We start from the raw sequence: 13,954 nt of genomic DNA on the forward strand, positions 1-13,954 counted from the left end.
CTGAGAGACACCAGTCAGTGTACAGATATCTCCCTGAGAGAGAGGGACTGAGAGACACCACTCAGTGTACATAAAGCTCCCTGAGAGACAGGGACTGAGAGACACCAGTCAGTGTACAGATATCTCCCTGAGAGACACCACTCAGTGTACATAAAGCTCCCTGAGAGACAGGGACTGAGAGACACCAGTCAATGTACAGATATCTCCCTGAGAGAGAGGGACTGTGAGACACCAGTCAGTGTACAGATATCTCCCTGAGAGAGAGGGACTGAGAGACACCACTCAGTGTATAGATATCTCCCTGACAGACAGGGACTGAGAGACACCAGTCAGTGTACAGATATCTCCCTGAGAGACAGGGGCTGTGAGACACCAGTCAGTGTACAGATATCTCCCTGAGAGACAGGGACTGAGAGACACCAGTCAGTGTACAGATATCTCCCTGAGAGAGACGGACTGAGAGACACCACTCAGTGTATAGATATCTCCCTGACAGACAGGGACTGAGAGACACCAGTCAGTGTACAGATACCTCCCTGAGAGAGAACGACTGAGAGACACCAGTCAGTGTACATATATCTCCCTGAGAGACAGGGACTGAGAGACACCACTCAGTGTACAGATATCTCCTTGAGAGAGAGGGACTGAGAGACACCACTCAGTGTACAGATATCTCCCTGAGAGACAGGGACTGAGAGACACCAGTCAGTGTACAGATATCTCCCTGAGAGAGAGGGACTGAGAGACACCACTCAGTGTACAGATATCTCCCTGAGAGACAGGGACTGAGAGACACCAGTCAGTGTACAGATATCTCCCTGAGAGAGAGGGACTGAGAGACACCACTCAGTGTACATAAAGCTCCCTGAGAGACAGGGACTGAGAGACACCAGTCAGTGTACAGATATCTCCCTGAGCGACACCACTCAGTGTACATAAAGCTCCCTGAGAGACAGGGACTGAGAGACACCAGTCAATGTACAGATATCTCCCTGAGAGAGAGGGACTGTGAGACACCAGTCAGTGTACAGATATCTCCCTGAGAGAGAGGGACAGAGTGACACCACTCAGTGTACAGATATCTCCCTCAGAGACAGGGACTGAGAGACACCAGTCAGAGTACAGATATCTCCCTGAGAGAGAGGGACTGAGAGACACCACTCAGTGTACAGATATCTCCCTGAGAGAGAGGGACTGTGAGACACCAGTCAGTGTACAGATATCTCCCTGAGAGAGAGGGACAGAGTGACACCACTCAGTGTATAGATATTTCCCTGACAGACAGGGACTGAGAGACACCAGACAGAGTACAGATATCTCCCTGAGAGAGAGGGACTGAGAGACACCACTCAGTGTACAGATATCTCCCTGAGAGAGAGGGACTGAGAGACACCAGTCAGTGTACAGATATCTCCCTGAGAGAGAGGGACTGAGAGACACCAGTCAGTGTACAGATATCTCCCTGAGAGAGAGGGACTGAGAGACACCACTCAGTGTACAGATATCTCCCTCAGAGACAGGGACTGAGAGACACCAGTCAGTGTACATATGTCTCCCTGAGAGACAGGGACTGAGAGACACCAGTCAGTGTACAGATACCTCCCTGAGAGAGAGGGACTGAGAGACACCAGTCAGTGTACATATATCTCCCTGAGAGAGTGGGACTGAGAGACACCAGTCAGTGTACAGATATCTCCCTGAGAGAGAGGGACTGAGAGACACCAGTCAGTGTACATATATCTCCCTGAGAGAGAGGGACTGAGAGACACCAGTCAGTGTACAGATATCTCCCTGAGAGAGAGGGACTGAGAGACACCACTCAGTGTATAGATATCTCCCTGACAGACAGGGACTGAGAGACACCAGTCAGTGTACAGATATCTCCCTGAGAGAGAGGGACTGTGAGACACCAGTCAGTGTACAGATATCTCCCTGAGAGAGAGGGACTGAGAGACACCACTCAGTGTATAGATATTTCCCTGACAGACAGGGACTGAGAGACACCAGACAGAGTACAGATATCTCCCTGAGAGAGAGGGACTGAGAGACACCACTCAGTGTACAGATATCTCCCTGAGAGAGAGGGACTGAGAGACACCAGTCAGTGTACAGATATCTCCCTGAGAGAGAGGGACTGAGAGACACCACTCAGTGTACAGATATCTCCCTCAGAGACAGGGACTGAGAGACACCAGTCAGTGTACAGATATCTCCCTGAGAGAGAGGGACTGAGAGACACCAGTCAGTGTACAAATATCTCCCTGAGAGACAGGGACTGAGAGACACCACTCAGTGTACAGATACCTCCCTGAGAGAGAGGGACTGAGAGACACCACTCAGTGTACAGATATCTCCCTGAGAGAGAGGGACTGAGAGACACCAGTCAGTGTACAGATATCTCCCTGAGAGAGAGGGACTGAGAGACACCACTCAGTGTACAGATATCTCCCAGAGAGAGAGGGACTGAGAGACACCAGTCAGAGTACAGATATCTCCCTGAGAGAGAGGGACTGAGAGACACCACTCAGTGTACAGATATCTCCCTGAGAGAGAGGGACTGTGAGACACCACTCAGTGCACAGATATCTCCCTGAGAGAGAGGGGCTGAGAGACACCAGTCAGTGTACAGATATCTCCCTGAGAGAGAGGGACTGAGAGACACCACTCAGTGTACAGATATCTCCCTGAGAGACACCACTCAGTGTACATAAAGCTCACTGAGAGACAGGGACTGAGAGACACCAGTCAGTGTACAGATATCTCCCTGAGAGACAGGGACTGAGAGACACCACTCAGTGTACAGATACCTCCCTTAGAGAGAGGGACTGAGGGACACCAGTCAGTGTACAGATATCTCCCTGAGAGTGAGGGACTGAGAGACACCACTCAGTGTACAGATATCTCCCTGAGAGACAGGGACTGAGAGACACCAGTCAGAGTACAGATATCTCCCTGAGAGAGAGGGACTGAGAGACACCAATCACTGTACAGATATCTCCCTGAGAGACAGGGACTGAGAGACACCAGTCAGTGCGCATATATCTCCCTGAGAGACAGGGACTGAGAGACACCAGTCAGTGTACAGATATCTCCCTGAGAGAGAGGGACTGAGAGACACCACTCAGTGTATAGATATCTCCCTGACAGACAGGGACTGAGAGACACCAGTCAGTGTACAGATATCTCCCTGAGAGACAGGGGCTGTGAGACACCAGTCAGTGTACAGATATCTCCCTGAGAGAGACGGACTGAGAGACACCACTCAGTGTATAGATATCTCCCTGACAGACAGGGACTGAGAGACACCAGTCAGTGTACACATACCTCCCTGAGAGAGAACGACTGAGAGACACCAGTCAGTGTACATATATCTCCCTGAGAGACAGGGACTGAGAGACACCACTCAGTGTACAGATATCTCCTTGAGAGAGAGGGACTGAGAGACACCAGTCAGTGTACAGATATCTCCCTGAGAGACAGGGACTGAGAGACACCAGTCAGTGTACAGATATCTCCCTGAGAGAGAGGGACTGAGAGACACCACTCAGTGTACAGATATCTCCCTGAGAGACAGGGACTGAGAGACACCAGTCAGTGTACAGATATCTCCCTGAGAGAGAGGGACTGAGAGACACCACTCAGTGTACATAAAGCTCCCTGAGAGACAGGGACTGAGAGACACCAGTCAGTGTACAGATATCTCCCTGAGAGACACCACTCAGTGTACATAAAGCTCCCTGAGAGACAGGGACTGAGAGACACCAGTCAGTGTACAGATATCTCCCTGAGAGAGAGGGACTGTGAGACACCACTCAGTGTATAGATATTTCCCTGACAGACAGGGACTGAGAGACACCACTCAGTGTACAGATACCTCCCTGAGAGAGAGGGACTGAGAGACACCAGTCAGTGTACATATATCTCCCTGAGAGAGTGGGACTGTGAGACACCAGTCAGTGTACAGATATCTCCCTGAGAGAGAGGGACTGAGAGACACCAGTCAGTGTACATATATCTCCCTGAGAGAGAGGGACTGAGAGACACCAGTCAGTGTACAGATATCTCCCTGAGAGAGAGGGACTGAGAGACACCACTCAGTGTATAGATATCTCCCTGACAGACAGGGACTGAGAGACACCAGTCAGTGTACAGATATCTCCCTGAGAGACAGGGGCTGTGAGACACCAGTCAGTGTACAGATATCGCCCTGAGAGCGAGGGACTGAGAGACACCAGTCAGTGTACAGATATCTCCCTGAGAGAGAGGGACTGAGAGACACCAGTCAGTGTACAAATATCTCCCTGAGAGACAGGGACTGAGAGACACCACTCAGTGTACAGATACCTCCCTGAGAGAGAGGGACTGAGAGACACCACTCAGTGTACAGATATCTCCCTGAGAGAGAGGGACTGAGAGACACCAGTCAGTGTACAGATATCTCCCTGAGAGAGAGGGACTGAGAGACACCACTCAGTGTACAGATATCTCCCTCAGAGACAGGGACTGAGAGACACCAGTCAGAGTACAGATATCTCCCTGAGAGAGAGGGACTGAGAGACACCACTCAGTGTACAGATATCTCCCTGAGAGAGAGGGACTGTGAGACACCACTCAGTGCACAGATATCTCCCTGAGAGAGAGGGGCTGAGAGACACCAGTCAGTGTACAGATATCTCCCTGAGAGAGAGGGACTGAGAGACACCACTCAGTGTACAGATATCTCCCTGAGAGACACCACTCAGTGTACATAAAGCTCACTGAGAGACAGGGACTGAGAGACACCAGTCAGTGTACAGATATCTCCCTGAGAGACAGGGACTGAGAGACACCACTCAGTGTACAGATATCTCCCTGAGAGAGAGGGACTGAGAGACACCACTCAGTGTACAGATATCTCCCTGAGAGACAGGGACTGAGAGACACCAGTCAGAGTACAGATATCTCCCTGAGAGAGAGGGACTGAGAGACACCAATCACTGTACAGATATCTCCCTGAGAGACAGGGACTGAGAGACACCAGTCAGTGCGCATATATCTCCCTGAGAGACAGGGACTGAGAGACACCACTCAGTGTACAGATACCTCCCTGAGAGAGAGGGACTGAGAGACACCAGTCAGTGTACATATATCTCCCTGAGAGAGAGGGACTGAGAGACACCAGTCAGTGTACGGATATCTCCCTGAGAGAGAGGGACTGAGAGACACCACTCAGTGTATAGATATCTCCCTGACAGACAGGGACTGAGAGACACCAGTCAGTGTACAGATATCTCCCTGAGAGACAGGGGCTGTGAGACACCAGTCAGTGTACAGATATATCCCTGAGAGACAGGGACTGAGAGACACCAGTCAGTGTACAGATATCTCCCTGAGAGAGACGGACTGAGAGACACCACTCAGTGTATAGATATCTCCCTGACAGACAGGGACTGAGAGACACCAGTCAGTGTACAGATACCTCCCTGAGAGAGAACGACTGAGAGACACCAGTCAGTGTACATATATCTCCCTGAGAGACAGGGACTGAGAGACACCACTCAGTGTACAGATATCTCCTTGAGAGAGAGGGACTGAGAGACACCAGTCAGTGTACAGATATCTCCCTGAGAGACACCACTCAGTGTACATAAAGCTCCCTGAGAGACAGGGACTGAGAGACACCAGTCAGTGTACAGATATCTCCCTGAGAGAGAGGGACTGTGAGACACCAGTCAGTGTACAGATATCTCCCTGAGAGAGAGGGACTGAGTGACACCACTCAGTGTATAGATATTTCCCTGACAGACAGGGACTGAGAGACACCAGACAGAGTACAGATATCTCCCTGAGAGAGAGGGACTGAGAGACACCACTCAGTGTACAGATATCTCCCTGAGAGAGAGGGACTGAGAGACACCAGTCAGTGTACAGATATCTCCCTGAGAGAGAGGGACTGAGAGACACCAGTCAGTGTACATATATCTCCCTGAGAGACAGGGACTGAGAGACACCACTCAGTGTACAGATACCTCCCTGAGAGAGAGGGACTGAGAGACACCACTCAGTGTATAGATATCTCCCTGACAGACAGGGACTGAGAGACACCAGTCAGTGTACAGATATCTCCCTGAGAGACAGGGGCTGTGAGACACCAGTCAGAGTACAGATATCTCCCTGAGAGAGAGGGACTGAGAGACACCAATCACTGTACAGATATCTCCCTGAGAGACAGGGACTGAGAGACACCAGTCAGTGCGCATATATCTCCCTGAGAGACAGGGACTGAGAGACACCACTCAGTGTACAGATACCTCCCTGAGAGAGAGGGACTGAGAGACACCAGTCAGTGTACATATATCACCCTGAGAGAGAGGGACTGAGAGACACCAGTCAGTGTACAGATATCTCCCTGAGAGAGAGGGACTGAGAGACACCACTCAGTGTATAGATATCTCCCTGACAGACAGGGACTGAGAGACACCAGTCAGTGTACAGATATCTCCCTGAGAGACAGGGGCTGTGAGACACCAGTCAGTGTACAGATATCTCCCTGAGAGCGAGGGACTGAGAGACACCAGTCAGTGTACAGATATCTCCCTGAGAGACAGGGACTGAGAGACACCACTCAGTGTACAGATACCTCCCTGAGAGAGAGGGACTGAGAGACACCACTCAGTGTACAGATATCTCCCTGAGAGAGAGGGACTTAGAGACACCAGTCAGTGTACAGATATCTCCCTGAGAGAGAGGGACTGAGAGACACCACTCAGTGTACAGATATCTCCCTCAGAGACAGGGACTGAGAGACACCAGTCAGAGTACAGATATCTCCCTGAGAGAGAGGGACTGAGAGACACCACTCAGTGTACAGATATCTCCCTGAGAACTCAGTGCACAGATATCTCCCTGAGAGAGAGGGGCTGAGAGACACCAGTCAGTGTACAGATATCTCCCTGAGAGAGAGGGACTGAGAGACACCACTCAGTGTACAGATATCTCCCTGAGAGACACCACTCAGTGTACATAAAGCTCACTGAGAGACAGGGACTGAGAGACACCAGTCAGTGTACAGATATCTCCCTGAGAGACAGGGACTGAGAGACACCACTCAGTGTACAGATACCTCCCTTAGAGAGAGGGACTGAGAGACACCAGTCAGTGTACAGATATCTCCCTGAGAGAGAGGGACTGAGAGACACCACTCAGTTTACAGATATCTCCCTGAGAGACAGGGACTGAGAGACACCAGTCAGAGTACAGATATCTCCCTGAGAGAGAGGGACTGAGAGACACCAATCACTGTACAGATATCTCCCTGAGAGACAGGGACTGAGAGACACCAGTCAGTGCGCATATATCTCCCTGAGAGACAGGGACTGAGAGACACCACTCAGTGTACAGATACCTCCCTGAGAGAGAGGGACTGAGAGACACCAGTCAGTGTACATATATCTCCCTGAGAGAGAGGGACTGAGAGACACCAGTCAGTGTACGGATATCTCCCTGAGAGAGAGGGACTGAGAGACACCACTCAGTGTATAGATATCTCCCTGACAGACAGGGACTGAGAGACACCAGTCAGTGTACAGATATCTCCCTGAGAGACAGGGGCTGTGAGACACCAGTCAGTGTACAGATATCTCCCTGAGAGACAGGGACTGAGAGACACCAGTCAGTGTACAGATATCTCCCTGAGAGAGACGGACTGAGAGACACCACTCAGTGTATAGATATCTCCCTGACAGACAGGGACTGAGAGACACCAGTCAGTGTACAGATACCTCCCTGAGAGAGAACGACTGAGAGACACCAGTCAGTGTACATATATCTCCCTGAGAGACAGGGACTGAGAGACACCACTCAGTGTACAGATATCTCCTTGAGAGAGAGGGACTGAGAGACACCACTCAGTGTACAGATATCTCCCTGAGAGACAGGGACTGAGAGACACCAGTCAGTGTACAGATATCTCCCTGAGAGAGAGGGACTGAGAGACACCACTCAGTGTACAGATATCTCCCTGAGAGACAGGGGCTGAGAGACACCAGTCAGTGTACAGATATCTCCCTGAGAGAGGGGGACTGAGAGACACCACTCAGTGTACATAAAGCTCCCTGAGAGACAGGGACTGAGAGACACCAGTCAGTGTACAGATATCTCCCTGAGAGACACCACTCAGTGTACATAAAGCTCCCTGAGAGACAGGGACTGAGAGACACCACTCAGTGTACAGATATCTCCCTGAGAGAGAGGGACTGTGAGACACCAGTCAGTGTACAGATATCTCCCTGAGAGAGAGGGACTGAGTGACACCACTCAGTGTATAGATATTTCCCTGACAGACAGGGACTGAGAGACACCAGACAGAGTAGAGATATCTCCCTGAGAGAGAGGGACTGAGAGACACCACTCAGTGTACAGATATCTCCCTGAGAGAGAGGGACTGAGAGACACCAGTCAGTGTACAGATATCTCCCTGAGAGAGAGGGACTGAGAGACACCACTCAGTGTACAGATATCTCCCTGAGAGAGAGGGACTGAGAGACACCACTCAGTGTACAGATATCTCCCTGAGAGACAGGGACTGAGAGACACCAGTCAGTGTACAGATATCTCCCTGAGAGAGAGGGACTGGGAGACACCACTCAGTGTACATAAAGCTCCCTGAGAGACAGGGACTGAGAGACACCAGTCAGTGTACAGATATCTCCCTGAGAGACACCACTCAGTGTGCATAAAGCTCCCTGAGAGACAGGGACTGAGAGACACCAGTCAGTGTACAGATATCTCCCTGAGACAGAGGGACTGTGAGACACCAGTCAGTGTACAGATATCTCCCTGAGAGAGAGGGACTGAGTGATACCACTCAGTGTATAGATATTTCCCTGACAGACAGGGACTGAGAGACACCAGACAGAGTACAGATATCTCCCTGAGAGAGAGGGACTGAGAGACACCACTCAGTGTACAGATATCTCCCTGAGAGAGAGGGACTGAGAGACACCAGTCAGTGTACAGATATCTCCCTGAGAGAGAGGGACTGAGAGACACCACTCAGTGTACAGATATCTCCCTCAGAGACAGGGACTGAGAGACACCAGTCAGAGTACAGATATCTCCCTGTGAGAGAGGGACTGAGAGACACCACTGAGTGTACAGATATCTCCCTTAGAGACAGGGACTGAGAGACAGCACTCAGTGTACAGATACCTCCCTGAGAGAGAGGGACTGAGAGACACCAGTCAGTGTACATATATCTCCCTGAGAGAGTGGGACTGAGAGACACCAGTCAGTGTACATATATCTCCCTGAGAGACAGGGACTGAGAGACAGCACTCAGTGTACAGATACCTCCCTGAGAGAGAGGGACTGAGAGACACCAGTCAGTGTACATATATCTCCCTGAGAGAGTGGGACTGAGAGACACCAGTCAGTGTACAGATATCTCCCTGAGAGAGAGGGACTGAGAGACACCAGTCAGTGTACATATATCTCCCTGAGAGAGAGGGACTGAGAGACACCAGTCAGTGTACAGATATCTCCCTGAGAGAGAGGGACTGAGAGACACCACTCAGTGTATAGATATCTCCCTGACAGACAGGGACTGAGAGACACCAGTCAGTGTACAGATATCTCCCTGAGAGACAGGGGCTGTGAGACACCAGTCAGTGTACAGATATCTCCCTGAGAGCGAGGGACTGAGAGACACCAGTCAGTGTACAGATATCTCCCTGAGAGAGAGGGACTGAGAGACACCAGTCAGTGTACAAATATCTCCCTGAGAGACAGGGACTGAGAGACACCACTCAGTGTACAGATACCTCCCTGAGAGAGAGGGACTGAGAGACACCACTCAGTGTACATATATCTCCCTGAGAGACAGGGACTGAGAGACACCAGTCAGTGTACAGATATCTCCCTGAGAGAGAGGGACTGAGAGACACCACTCAGTGTACAGATATCTCCCTGAGAGACAGGGACTGAGAGACACCAGTCAGTGTACAGATATCTCCCTGAGAGAGAGGGACTGAGAGACACCACTCAGTGTACAGATATCTCCCTGAGAGACAGGGACTGAGAGACACCAGTCAGTGTACAGATATCTCCCTGAGAGAGAGGGACTGGGAGACACCACTCAGTGTACATAAAGCTCCCTGAGAGACAGGGACTGAGAGACACCAGTCAGTGTACAGATATCTACCTGAGAGACACCGCTCAGTGTACATAAAGCTCCCTTAGAGACAGGGACTGAGAGACACCAGTCAGTGTACAGATATCTCCCTGAGAGAGAGGGACTGTGAGACACCAGTCTGTGTACAGATATCTCCCTGAGAGAGAGGGACTGAGTGATACCACTCAGTGTATAGATATTTCCCTGACAGACAGGGACTGAGAGACACCAGACAGAGTACAGATATCTCCCTGAGAGAGAGGGACTGAGAGACACCACTCAGTGTACAGATATCTCCCTGAGAGAGAGGGACTGAGAGACACCAGTCAGTGTACAGATATCTCCCTGAGAGTGAGGGACTGAGAGACACCACTCAGTGTACAGATATCTCCCTCAGAGACAGGGACTGAGAGACACCAGTCAGAGTACAGATATCTCCCTGAGAGAGAGCGACTGAGAGACACCACTGAGTGTACAGATATCTCCCTGAGAGACAGGGACTGAGAGACACCAGTCAGTGTACATATATCTCCCTGAGAGACAGGGACTGAGAGACAGCACTCAGTGTACAGATACCTCCCTGAGAGAGAGGGACTGAGAGACACCAGTCAGTGTACATATATCTCCCTGAGAGAGTGGGACTGAGAGACACCAGTCAGTGTACAGATATCTCCCTGAGAGAGAGGGACTGAGAGACACCAGTCAGTGTACATATATCTCCCTGAGAGAGAGGGACTGAGAGACACCAGTCAGTGTACAGATATCTCCCTGAGAGAGAGGGACTGAGAGACACCACTCAGTGTATAGATATCTCCCTGACAGACAGGGACTGAGAGACACCAGTCAGTGTACAGATATCTCCCTGAGAGACAGGGGCTGTGAGACACCAGTCAGTGTACAGATATCTCCCTGAGAGAGAGGGACTGAGAGACACCAGTCAGTGTACAGATATCTCCCTGAGAGACAGGGACTGAGAGACACCACTCAGTGTACAGATACCTCCCTGAGAGAGAGGGACTGAGAGACACCACTCAGTGTACAGATATCTCCCTGAGAGAGAGGGACTGAGAGACACCAGTCAGTGTACAGACATCTCCCTGAGAGAGAGGGACTGAGAGACACCACTCAGTGTACAGATATCTCCCTCAGAGACAGGGACTGAGAGACACCAGTCAGAGTACAGATATCTCCCTGAGAGAGAGGGACTGAGAGACACCACTGAGTGTACAGATATCTCCCTGAGAGAGAGGGACTGAGAGACACCAGTCAGTGTACAGACATCTCCCTGAGAGAGAGGGACTGAGAGACACCACTCAGTGTACAGATATCTCCCTCAGAGACAGGGACTGAGAGACACCAGTCAGAGTACAGATATCTCCCTGAGAGAGAGGGACTGAGAGACACCACTCAGTGCACAGATATCTCCCTGAGAGAGAGGGGCTGAGAGACACCAGTCAGTGTACAGATATCTCCGAGAGAGAGGGGCTGAGAGACACCACTCAGTGTACAGATACCTCCCTGAGAGAGAGGGACTGAGAGACACCAGTCAGTGTACATATATCTCCCTGAGAGAGAGGGACTGAGAGACACCAGTCAGTGTACGGATATCTCCCTGAGAGAGAGGGACTGAGAGACACCACTCAGTGTACATAAAGCTCACTGAGAGACAGGGACTGAGAGACACCAGTCAGTGTACAGATATCTCCCTGAGAGACACCACTCAGTGTACATAAAGCTTGCTGAGAGACAGGGACTGAGAGACACCAGTCAGTGTACAGATATTTCCCTGACAGACAGGGACTGAGAGACACCAGACAGAGTACAGACATCTCCCTGAGAGAGAGGGACTGAGAGACACCACTCAGTGTACAGATATCTCCCTGAGAGAGAGGGACTGAGAGACACCAGTCAGTGTACAGATATCTCCCTGAGAGAGAGGGACTGAGAGACACCACTCAGTGTACAGATATCTCCCTCAGAGACAGGGACTGAGAGACACCAGTCAGAGTACAGATATCTCCCTGAGAGAGAGGGACTGAGAGACACCACTCAGTGTACAGATATCTCCCTGAGAGACACCAGTCAGTGTACATATATCTCCCTGAGAGACAGGGACTGAGAGACACCACTCAGTGTACAGATACCTCCCTGAGAGAGAGGGACTGAGAGACACCAGTCAGTGTACATATATCTCCCTGAGAGAGTGGGACTCAGAGACACCAGTCAGTGTACAGATATCTCCCTGAGAGAGAGGGACTGAGAGACACCACTCAGTGTATAGATATCACCCTGACAGACAGGGACTGAGAGACACCAGTCAGTGTACATATATCTCCCTGAGAGAGAGGGACTGAGAGACACCAGTCAGTGTACAGATATCTCCCTGAGAGAGAGGGACTGAGAAACACCAGTCAGTGTACAAATATCTCCCTGAGAGACAGGGACTGAGAGACACCACTCAGTGTACAGATACCTCCCTGAGAGAGAGGGACTGAGAGGCACCAGTCAGTGTGCATATATCTCCCTGAGAGAGAGGGACTGAGAGACACCACTCAGTGTTCAGATATCTCCCTGAGAGAGAGGGACTGAGAGACACCACTCAGTGTACAGATATCTCCCTGAGAGACAGGGACTGAGATACACCAGTCAGTGTACAGATACCTCCCTGAGAGAGAGGGACTGAGAGACACCAGTCAGTGTACATATATCTCCCTGAGAGACAGGGACTGAGAGACACCACTCAGTGTACAGATATCTCCCTGAGAGAGAGGGACTGAGAGACACCACTCAGTGTACAGATATCTCTCTGAGAGAGAGGGACTGTGAGACACCAGTCAGTGTACAGATATCTCCCTGAGAGAGAGGGACTGAGAGACACCACTCAGTGTACAGATATCTCCCTGAGAGACACCACTCAGTGTACAGATATCTCCCTGAGAGACAGGGACTGAGAGACACCAGTCAGTGTACATATATCTCCCTGAGAGACAGGGAATGAGAGACACCACTCAGTGTACAGATACCTCCCTGAGAGAGAGGGACTGAGAGATACCAGTCAGTGTACATATATCTCCCTGAGAGAGTGGGACTGAGAGACACCACTCAGTGTACAGATATCTCCCTGAGAGACAGGGACTGAGAGACACCAGTCAGTGTACAGATATCTCCCTGAGAGACAGGGACTGAGAGACACCACTCAGTGTACAGATACCTCCCTGAGAGACAGAGACTGAGAGACACCACTCAGTGTACAGATATCTCCCTGAGAGAGAGGGACTGAGAGACACCACTCAGTGTACAGATATCTCCCTGAGAGACAGGGACTGAGAGACACCAGTCAGTGTACATATATCTCCCTGAGAGACAGGGACTGAGAGACACCAGTCAGTGTACATATATCTCCCTTAGAGACAGGGAATGAGAGACACCACTCAGTGTACAGATACCTCCCTGAGAGAGAGGGACTGAGAGATACCAGTCAGCACACAGATATCTCCCTGAGAGACAGGGACTGAGAGACACCAGTCTGTGTACAGATATCTCCCTGAGAGAGAGGGACTGTGAGACACCACTTAGTATACAGATATCTCCCTGAGAGACAGGGACTGAGAGACACCAGTCAGTGTACAGATATCTCCCTGAGAGAGACGGACTGAGAGACACCACTCAGTGTACAGATATCTCCCTGAGAGACAGGGACTGAGAGACACCAGTCAGTGTACAGATATCTCCCTGAGAGAGAGGGACTGAGAGACACCACTCAGTGTACAGATATCTCCCTGAGAGACAGGGACTGAGAGACAC

The sequence above is a fragment of the Heterodontus francisci genome, chromosome 4, assembly GCF_036365525.1.
Source record: "Heterodontus francisci isolate sHetFra1 chromosome 4, sHetFra1.hap1, whole genome shotgun sequence".
In the NCBI taxonomy this organism is placed as follows: Eukaryota; Metazoa; Chordata; class Chondrichthyes; order Heterodontiformes; family Heterodontidae; genus Heterodontus; species Heterodontus francisci.